This window comes from Octodon degus, unplaced genomic scaffold (genome assembly GCF_000260255.1).
Source record: "Octodon degus isolate 3935 unplaced genomic scaffold, OctDeg1.0 scaffold00058, whole genome shotgun sequence".
NCBI lineage: Eukaryota > Metazoa > Chordata > Mammalia > Rodentia > Octodontidae > Octodon > Octodon degus.
The window spans coordinates 4799683-4810727 of NW_004524634.1; the positions used below are offsets into that span (position 1 = coordinate 4799683).

Below are 11045 nucleotides of genomic sequence, written 5' to 3' on the forward strand. Positions count from 1 at the left end.
CTTTGCTGTAGTTATAACCTTCACAGGTACTGAAGTTCAGGTGGAGCTCTACAGAGTTTGGAGTTATCAAGCTGTTTCTGGCTTAGGTCTGGCTGCTGTGCTCAGCTCCTTCCCGCTGCGGACCTGGGCTAGGATTGGGTCTGGGGGTTCCCGGAAGTCGGCAGAAATTCCTACTCAGCGGGAGGGGTGGGGCAGGTAAGGTGGAGTGGTGGGTGGCGGCCCGAGGGGGTGAGAGAGGGTCCTGCCCACGCTGTGCCTGGGCTGGGACTGGTCCCACGGCGCAGGGTAGCAGGAAGCTCTCCACACACTCACCGTACCTGGGCTAGGACTGGGTCTGGGGGTTCCTGGAAGTCGGCAGAAATTCCTTGCAAGTGAACTTTCTAACTGAGAATTGATTACTGTTAGTCCAGAGAGTGGAGTGGGTGACATTTCTGTTTCTGCCACCTCTTAGCAGATGACCTGTCATGACTGAGTATGATACCTGGGGTCTTGGTTACTTTTCTCTCATACTTGAGACAAAATACCTGACACCCAGAGTTAAATGGAGCAAGGTTTATTTAGCTCACAGTTTGTAGAGGTTTAGTGTGTACCTGGCTGGCTCCAAGGTAGAAAGGCTTGACAGAATGCAGAAAACTATTCAAGATAACCACAAGGTAGCAAAAGCAACAAAGAACCTTAACAGTCTCTTTCTCCCCCTTTGACACTCTATTTAGGCTGCCAGGACTAGGGTAGTGCCAGACCAGTCAGTACACTGACCTGCTAACCATTAGCCTTAATCCCTGCATTGCATCATGATTCAGCCACACAGAATCCTGACAATGCCTTCTTCAAGAAATAGATTCTTCCCCACCGTGGCTGCTTCTCAGATGGGGCTGAATAGGAAACTGAAAGGAGGCGAAGCGACCAACTTTCCCTCTCCAGAGGAAATTGTATTGATCCAATCAGAAGATCAAGTGAAGGAACCAAACAGAAATCTGTTATGTTTTCCATTGCTAGGTAATGTCTTTGTATTTTAAATGAGAAATACTACCTCACACTGTTTTAAGACAATGTTGTGAAACAACTTAGGGGGACTGCTAAGTCCTGTACTTAACTAAGTTCTTTTTGAGTTGAGCTTTATAGAGCCTACTACCAGAAAAAGCTTATTTCTAGTTTTCTGCACTAGCCATCTGGTCTAGTTATGTTAAATGTGCAGTTGCCCCTGATTTTTCCACATCTTACTGCTCATGTAAGGCAGAAAGGTGATAACCTTCTCTACAGAGATTGTGTCCCATTAGTTCTGAATTGGCAAGTTGTTTTTGGTAAACCATATATTGTCCTTTGACTTGTTTGCTCAGAATTGGAGACCCCATTTTCCCTAAAAGCAAAAGACAAATGTCCATATTACTTCATTTTATTCTTTATTCATTAATTAAAACTTCTAGTATCCTCAGATTTGAGACCAAAAAATTGAGACACAGAGGTTAAGTGGTTTATCTGAAGTAGATCTGACTGGTTTCCTTTGCTTATAGAATGATTTGTTAGGTCTTTATGGAAGAAAAATATCTTTTAAATATCTTTCATTTTACCAAGATATTGAACCATAAAAATGGTTTTAAAGAATTTGTAGAGAAGAATGAATAGAACTTGTCTTAGTTACTCTTGTTGTTGCTGAGACAAAATACCCAACACCCAAAGTTAAAGGAGAAAATGCTTATTTAGCTCACAGTCTGTAGAGGTTTCATTTCATGATTCTCTGGGTCTAAGGTAGGGTGGCATGGCAGATGAGTATAGCAGCGGAGAAAGAGTTCATGGCAAAGCAAACAGGAGACAGTAAAGCAGAGGAGTAGCAAGCAGTAAACAGCAGCCCTCTTTCTGTCCCTTATATTTTATACAGGCTACATGCCTTCTTTGTGGGGAACAGTCATACCCAGGGAAGGCCTTCCCACAATCCACTCCAGAACCTTGTCAAGCTGATCGGTGAACTAACTTAGTAATTACACACCTTTGATCCCAGCATCACACACCTAATCTCAGTACTGCACACGCTAGATCCAGCAGCTTCTATGATCACATGAGGCCTTGGCAGGAAATCTAAGCACAGGCCATACTACTTGGATTTAATACTGCCTCACAGGAGAAACTTTCTGATTGCCCTACTGCCACACAGGCTATTTGGATTAGGAAAATTTAGAAAATTTCTCCAAGGCCATAGGACCTCCTCTAGGGGTTCCTCCAGCAGGGATCAAAATGTGAAAACCCAATCATTTTTCTCCCTCCTGGCATCTAGTTCAGCTATAATAGGGGCACTGAATGAATTCTCGGCATGCTTCTAACATATGGAAAGAGGATTCAGAGCACTTGCTTTCCCGAGTCTCCTAGGCCAGTATGATTTACCCTTTGCTCAGTGCTTCCTTCACTCTGTGTAACACAGATGACCTCAGCAGGCCTGGTCGGGGTTAACCTGGTCGCTCCTTAGGAGGGATCCTGAGACCTTGGGGTTCCAAAAGAGAAGATCTGGGGACTTCTTCACCAGAAGGTGATGCTGCCTTGCTCACAACTCCTGGGACTAAGGGCCTGGGATGGTGTCAGACAGTCCAGGTCTGGTCAGGGTAAACACGAACACAGGAGATTATATTAGTCAGATTTCCTGTTGCTGGGACAAAATACCGTATATCCATGGTTTAAAAGGGTAGAGGTTTACCTGGCTTACATTTTCCAGTGGGTTCAGTCTGTGATTGGCTGGCACTAAGGCAGAAGCACTATGGTGAAAATGGCTGGTGGAAAACACTGCTCAGCCTATGGCAGGAAGCCAGAAAGGAAGCAGAGAGAAGGATGAAGAGGAAGGGAGAGGGAAAGAGGGAGGGGAGAGAGAGCAAAACTGAGCATGAATGAAAATGAACCAGGGACCACATTATACCCTTCCATGTCACAGTGCCAGTGACCTAGCTTTTCTGAGCATCCCCCAACAGCATATTCAGCCATGAACTCATTAACAGATTTATCCACTGATGACTATAGCACCCCCGTTCAGATTATATTCCAAACACATGGCACTTAGAGAGCTATTTTCTTCTCTTTTTCTTTTTTTCTTTTTGTAGTTAGTACAAGGTCTCACTACATAGATCAGACTCCTAGTGATCCACCTGTTTTCAGCCTCTCAAAACCTGGGATTTCAGGTGTGTACCACCACACCCAACCTCAATTGCTGTCTCAGTGTGCTCCAGGTGTGGGGCTGGCATGGCTTGTGGTGCCAGGGATCAAGCCCCGGCCCCTGCACTCTGCCTAAACAGGTGCATTAGTCCACTGAGCTATCTGGCTGGCCCAGGGAGGTATTTTCAAATTAAACCATAATAAAAGTGCAATCATTACCTGGGAATCAGATGGGGTAGGGATGTGTTGGACTAAGAGAACTAGAGGGAACTATGGGAGAAAGGGGACAGGAAGGAAGGGAAAAGGAAAAAAATGATATACAGCTAGTTTCTCTTAGTTCAGTGAAAAAAAGTTCAGCTAATACAGTTTGGACAGTATTTCATGCCTATATCTTGTACAATGAAGATAAAAATACACAATGTGTTAATTATTGTTACTCTACTAATAGACTTTTTATTGTTCTTTTTCTCTCTTTTTAAAAAGAAAATTGTAAGATAACACGATCTACTCCTGGGGTCAGTGACCTGCCTGGATGGACCTAGTGGACCCAAAGTGTTATATCTAGGAGCCAGCAGCCAGAGACCAAGAGGAGGGAGAGAAGAACCACAGGTAAGAACAGGAGGGAGCAAGGCAGCATCAGCATGTGGAATGGGGAGTCAGCCATGTGCACCAATATGCTGCGGGAAAGCAAGCCCAGGACCCACTCTCCTGGTATTCGTAGAGAATAAAAGGGAAACAAAGAAGGAAGGTTTACTGCTCTTTCTCCAGAGGAGCTCCTGTCTTCACCTTCACCTTAGACATCATCTTCTGGCTTCCAGGGTAGGCCCTTCAACCTTCCATCACAGACTTTTCAGCTTCCAACCCAGATCCTTAGGCCTCTTCTACACAGGGCACTACCGTGGGCTCCAGGCCTTTGACCTTTTGCCTGGATCCTTCTGATTCCAGCATGCGGGTGCCCCCTGTACACTCTTACACACCCAACTCTGTGGGTCACCAATAGAAGCCTAATATAGATAGATAGGTAGATAGATAGATAGATAGATAGATAGATAGATAGATAGATAGATTCTGTTTGTGTGGTCAGCATTGACTGATATAGCCATCAAGCTTAGAAGCATAGAGAGTGGAACTGAAGAGGCAGTTTAATTCTGGGAACTCAGGAAAGACATCCCACACACTAGCCTCACAAAGGGTCTCCATGGAAGTGAAATGTGACAGTGGTGAGGTCCTTCAGCATGATCTGTAGAGTATCAGCCAGCTCACTCACCAAAGGAGAGAAAAAGACAGGCCAGGTTGGGGAGGACCCTGAATACTGAGTACTATAAGAACCTGGCAGAATAGAGCCTGGAACTCATCAGTCATCAGCGTCTGGGGGAAGGGGCCTAGAACTTCAAGGACAACCAGAATTAGAGAGGAAACCACCAGGAAATGTGGACAGTCCTGCAAGCATCATCACTGATCCCTGCCCTATGCACCTCGGCAGGCAGGGCTTCCAGGATAACCATACTGAGATACCCAGGAAATACTAAAGTCCCTGACAATTTGGGGGCAGAGGCCAGAGGCAGGCTGGACAACTACCAGGCCACTCAGAAATATTCCAGGTTCTGCCACCTTTTCACCAGGATTCCATCCCTGCCCAACTTTCTCCCCTCTTTAAGCATGGAAGACTAGAGGAAGTGGAGAAAGCTGCTACCCGAATTCTCACTGGACCACAGCCCTTTATCCAGTGACTGTGCAGCTCTTCGACCACTTCTCCTTTTTCCTAATTAGGGGATGTTAATATGTGAGACACTTGCAGAACCGTTTGCTTTGGCTGCTCTCCAGTGACTCTGAACCCTGCCTGACCTGAATCCCATGGGTTTTCATTCCACGAACATAGCAAACTTCTACGAATACCCCTAGACCCAAAGAAGCCCAGAGAAGCCTCACTAAAACTGCCCCACAGAGGCTTCTGGCCCACAGATGCAAAGCAAATAATATCCCTTGGGGTATATGTGTGTGTGTCTGTGTGTGTGTGTGTGTGTGTGTGTGTGTTCATGCAATATTACTGAGAGGCTAGACAAATGGAAAGCAGGCAATCTATAACTGAATGCAGCACAGCCTCCAGGGACCCTACTTCATAATTAAACACATTAGACTCAGATGTGTAGGAGCAAGGAGCTTTATTCTTCACTCCACCTGAATTACATTTGCTTGTTGCTACCTCAGAGTCCAACAGGCCTTGACTGATGATACTCAAGAAGGATCAAGGTTCCCCGACTGGGCACAAGGGATGTGGTGTGTTAGATGAATCACCGGAATAGCCAGCACCCTCCAGATGGTGTCAGGGAAGGACTGGCCTGTCTTCTGGAAGCCCATGCTCTGGTAGAGGCCCAGAGCACTGTGATGCCAAATGGTAGTGTCAATGACAACTTCCTTGTAGCCGTGGTCCCAGGCAAACTGGAGGAGAGGCCTCACCAGGGCCTTGGCTATCCCCATGCCTCGGTGCTGCTTGGCCACTGAGAGGTGAAACAGCGGCAGCTGCTTCTTCCCTACAGGAGGGTTTCTGGCTGGCAGAGTACTGACTGTGCCCACCACCTTGCCCCCAGACTCAGCCACCCAGAAGCAGGAGTCGCACCCACTAAAGTAGGACTTGGGGATGTCATCCATGTCTGTGCGCAAGAGGTGGCCATTTCTTTGTCCCAGGGATAGTTAGCAAGGAGTCTCAGGAGAGCAAGAAGGGTGATGCTAGACACGACGGCCAGGAGCCAGGAGCTGAAGACCAGGAGTAGGGCGAGAGGCACCCCAAGTCATAACACAAGTGTGCGGGGCAGCATCAGCACGTGGTGGAAGGTGTCAGGATGCGCTCTGTTATGCCGCTGGGGAACAAGTCCAGGACCCATTTGTGGTCCCTCTCCTGGTACTTGCGGATGTGATAAAGAGCCATGGGGACACTTGTGTCTGAAATCTGTGTGTCCACTAGAGTCAGCTAGGTCTGCTTGCGCACCTTCTCTGTAGTCCTGGGGAAGGGAGAAGTCATGTGAGTTTCTCTGCTCCCCAGGCCTCTTCTGAACCTTGGAGACCCTCCTCAGTGTCCTGTCTTTCTACAATCAGGTGGAACCAGCTGCTTCTTCTTTCTAGCAAATACCTGAAAAGTCACACAAATGGATCCTGGACGTGTTCCATAGTGGCATACTGAGTTGTCCCTCACACCTTCCACCTGCTCTGTGCTATGTACTCTTGCTACCTGTGTCTTGTTATCTATTAATCAATATTAACTGAGTAAACATACTTCTAATCCTATAGTAGTCCAAAGCAAGGTAATCTTGATGTGATTTCACTGTATAAAAGTCTGCTAGACAAGTAGCCTCTGTGGCAACTCACTTTGGGGACTTCTCCTGCCTCTCAGGGACTTTCTTTTTCTTTTCTTTTTCCCATAATTTTATTGAGAAACAAATAGCAATGAAACAGTTTCAAACCAAATTGGTAGGACAGTTTCAATAATTTTTTTTTTTTTTTTTTTCAGGAAAGCGCTTATTCTACTGAGCCATCACCCCGGGCTATTCAGGGACTTTCTTTAAGGGGACATTACCTACTCTTCTCTTTTTTCTCAACTCCATTCTCTGGGGTCCTGAGATGCTAATTCAGCACTTCTAACAGATTGGGAGCTACTTTCCTGTAACACAATGTGGAAAAATGGATACAGAAAGTGTCAGAATGATTCCTATTGCAGAAGAAGTACAGGGAAAAAAAAAGAAAAAGAATTGAAGGCAACACTGGAATGCATCCCTTTTCAGTGGTGAGATTACTAGGGGATTGTTATAGTTCTCTATGATAAAAATTGTTGTGTATACTTTGAATTTTTCACACAGTGCATACCCAACCTGAGTACTTACAACAAGGAAAGAAAAAAAAAAAGTGCGTTTTTAATACAGCCAGGGAAAGAACGCTTAGAGAACCTGTTCAGAGTAATGAGCTCAGACTAGTAACGTCAGAATCGCAGTTGCTTACTCCTATGATTCGTGCCCTGGAGAGCTCAGGCTGAAAATTAATTCCCATTAGAAGTACTTAGAGGTGCGACCTATAAAATGGGATCAGGACTTCGGCTTCATAGAAGCATGATTTATCTCCAGAGAAGAGCTGTAAAATCCAGTTTGGCCCCGTGACCACAGGTACACACACCTCTTGCCTTGGAGCACCCTAAGCAACCTCCCTCAGCCTTTGTCGTTTGTCAACAAGGCCAGCCCCAAGGCTGCGCCCGGACCTTGGACCAGCAGCACCGGCCCACATAAGCTTCCATCTGAGATCCTGTGTTACTTGCCACAGGGCGCGGACTCTGACACCTCCCACTCTCAGGGCACGAGCTAGGCGTCTGTCCAGGGAGGCAAGGGCGCACCCCAGGGAAACTGAGGTCCCTGCCCAAGGTTCGGCCCCCACTCCCAACCGCGCCCTAAACTCACGGTCGAGTCGTGGTCTGTCCTGGCGGATCTCCCTCTCGGAAGCAAATCCCAAGGCTTGTGGAGGTGGCGTCCAGGCCTGCCCTCCCGGAGCTCTCTCGCCACTGTGGTCAGGCAGCTCCGGGTTACCCAGTCCTTCCAGATCGGTGCGGTCCCAGAGCTCGCCCCCAAGACCTACTCTTGTTACAGGAAGGAGCGGGGTAGGGGGCAGGCTTTGCCCGCTGGCTTTGTTCTTAACCTGTGTTGTGACTGGTGGGAGACAAAATCAGTTTCTCCCTCTGCAAAGAAAATCGTTGACGAGAGGAGCTCTAGTTACACCTCTCCTCCTCCAAGATTCATAGTTCCTTCTCGGGCAGGAGGGATCTGTTCACTTCTTGCTCTCGTGGAAGTCTCAGAGGAACCTTAGAGCCAGCTGTGGCCAATGATTTGCTTTTGGGACTTAAGAGACTGTGATAGTAAGGTAGGATAGAAAAAATAAAGATAGGTGTTATAACCCAAAAATCAAAAACTGGACTCAACTTAAAAGCGCTTTATTTAGCTGAGCTCGGCGGCACCTGCTCTCCTCTCCAAGTGCGTGCGTGCCCAGCTGAGCAGAGACAAGGGCGTTTAAAGCTGAAAACCGCAAAGCAGGAGGTCTTGTGACTTGAGCGGAGGGAATGCAGCACAGGGGCCAGCATCCATTTATGGGAAACAGGTTACATTTTTTAAACATGCGGTTACAATTTTCAGGAACAAATCATAAATTTTTATGGCATGGTATTGATCACAGGATGTCACAAAAAGATAGGAGATCATTTTGGGAATGGGGAGTTATCCTTACAACAGGGAGTTATTGCCTTAAGATATGGGACTGATCACAAGAAACTTTGTGAATGGGGAGTTGTCCTTGGAACAGAAAGTTATTTTAGGATATGAGGCTGATCACAGGAAACTTTGTGTAGACTGCTTTTAACAATCTGTGCCTCAGAACAAAGGAATATTTTGAACATTGGCAAAACTGTTCAGAGGCCAGACGGATGGCTTGAGCCACAAAGATGAAGTCCAAGTTGTCAGCCTATGCCAAACAGTCCTCGATAATAAAGTTACAGTGGAAACATACAGAGGTGTATAATAGAATGGCTATTCTGGTTACAAAATGGAGTCAATCACGTAGGTTGTAACAGAAATGTACAGAGTTGTCAAAAATATTGTGACATTAAAATGTTAATTATAAGAAAACTGCAGCTTCAAGATGTGGTTATTCAAATCACAATGTCTTTTTCACACCTATGCTTGTTTTTCTTCCTAAACTACTGAGAGCTTTAGAGACACAATAAGGTCTAGAAATTTGCCTTGTTCTTTTTTCCACACTATAAATCTGTAAATGCCAAAGACTTTCACACTTTAGAGATAGTGTTATTAATCAGAAACCATGTCTCCGAACTTAACACAAATATGGTTTGTATTTTAACCTAGTTGATGAAGTCAGTAGACTTTAGCTGGCTAATGAGCATCCTGTCTACCTGGGAAATGGACAAGGACCATAAGGAAATGGACACTAGGGAAAAGTGTTATGGGTCACTCTGTATAGTGTTGCAGGCAGCCTGAGTTAGATAGAAAATTGTAGGGAGTTAGACAGGGATAGGCCCCCAAAGGAGATGACAAAGACCAGATACCTTACTGGGGGGATGTTCCTGGTGTGAGCCAGACCTAAAGATCAAACAAATGCTGACCTCCCTAAAGTTGGCATCCAGGATTGCTCATTAGTTGGGAAGAATCATAGACTGAAGGCCACCAGACAAGGTCCCAATTTACATTCATGCCTGCTTGCTACGTGACTCGCTACCCCATTTGGTCCTAGGCCTAATAAATTTTACCTGAGCAATGGTACTTGTAATCCCATTGGTTGACCATAGTTTTGTCCCACCTTGTATCCATCTAAATGAGACCCCTTTGTCTCTACCTTAGCCCCGCATGGTTTTGCCCTATAAAAATAACCTGAAAGAAACAGCTTCCCGGGTAACCCACTCGGGCCCCCCTTCTGTCCCTCTCTGACAGAAGCTTTCCTGTCCAATAAAGTTTTACCCTCAACCTCCGTTTGTTCCTAAAATTCATTCTTCAGTTTTAGAGAACATGAACTCATTCAGACCAGGTTGGGACTTTCGCGTCCCTATATCAATAGGAACCAGATCAGTCAGATAGAAATTTGAATAGAGCCTTTTGTTTACTGAGCTCAGGTCTGTCAGCCATTTCTCATGCTGGAGAAGACTGATCAGCACCCAAACATAGGTAGCAGGGGGGTATTTATAACAGAAATCACATCCAGTTTGGTAAGCAAGTTTGTTATCTAGCACAGAACAATAGAAAACTATATTTCTTTGACACAGTTGCAAACTGTAACTAAAGGGTCTTTTATAGCTTTGTGATAAGTGTATATTTTTATAATGTACATCTTAAACTGACCATGTTATAGGAGATGGTTAGGGAGGGAGTTTGTTTTAGCTTGTTGCCTTGACAAGAAACAGTTATTTATTGTTAAACAGCCTTAAGCTGAGAGGGAGAATATATTTTTTAGAGTAGATAACACAAAGCACAAGGGTTTTTTAAAATAATTTTCTACAGTTAAGGCACAAATTTTGTTAACCCTTTACAAAAAGAAAATGAAGCAAAAACTACCAAAATGAGATCCTCTGTCTCGAGAACACCCCGAGGCCATATATTCATAGATATTCCCAACCCCGAGTTACACCGTGCCTCACCTCTAGAGTACCCATATGCACGCTTTTTCTCTGAGAGTGTGCATTTTAATTCTCCCACTCAAAATTATCCTTCGTACAGATGCTTCCTAACATGCTTTTGTGCCACAACAAGTCAAGAAGCTACCCAGGTGAGTTAGGGTCTCCATTGGTTAGGGGCATCTACTCAGAACCTGACTGGGGATACCAGGACATGAATGAAGTCAGTTTCTTCTTTTATGTGGACTGTGCTCCAAAATGTGATGTGTAATCTCTGTATAAATCTCTGAGAGATTTGCACAATCTGCAAATTATCTTTCATTTTTATTTTCATGTTTGGGGTGCATACAGTGCTTTTCCTTACAAAGAGAGGCACATAACAAATATGCTTGTTGGGTGGATATGCACTATGGAGAAAAGTAAAGGGGGGATGTTTGGATGTGGGTATTACATTATGGGTATTACTATTATAGTATTACAGTTCAGAAAGATCTCACCGAAAAGGGCCATTTAAAATAGTGACCAGTGACTGGAGACTTTGGAAGCAAGTTCTGGGAACATTTGGGGGAGCAGCACTCCAGGCAGCAGTGTGGTTTATGTACAGTGGAGGTTATTCATATCACCGTTTTGTTTTGGGGCAGTGAATCAAGCCCAAGGATTTTTACCTACAAGGCAAGCACTCTATCATGAGCTATATCTTTTTAAACTCATTCAGCTAAAAGACTATTACTCCTATCATATAAAATCTGCAACTCAAGAATAA

At 45.1% G+C, this 11045-nt stretch overlaps 1 protein-coding gene across 4 annotated transcripts in view; it reads right to left on the reverse strand.

Moving 5' to 3' along the window:
* LOC101564060 (probable N-acetyltransferase CML3) overlaps nt 1-7912 on the reverse strand; it is a 59869-nt gene extending 51957 nt beyond the window's left edge. For 3 of the 4 annotated variants that reach the window (XR_002821661.1, XR_002821662.1, XM_023718481.1), the window contains exons 1-2: nt 7572-7912; nt 2684-2778 (exon numbers count right to left, since the gene is read on the reverse strand). The gene's annotated coding sequence lies outside the window, so the exon portion shown is untranslated. Of the gene's footprint in view, nt 1-585; nt 1358-2683; nt 2779-7571 lie in introns of those variants that run through there. The other variant, XR_002821660.1, reaches the window with a different exon arrangement.
* Between the last annotated feature and the right edge of the window lie 3133 nt (nt 7913-11045).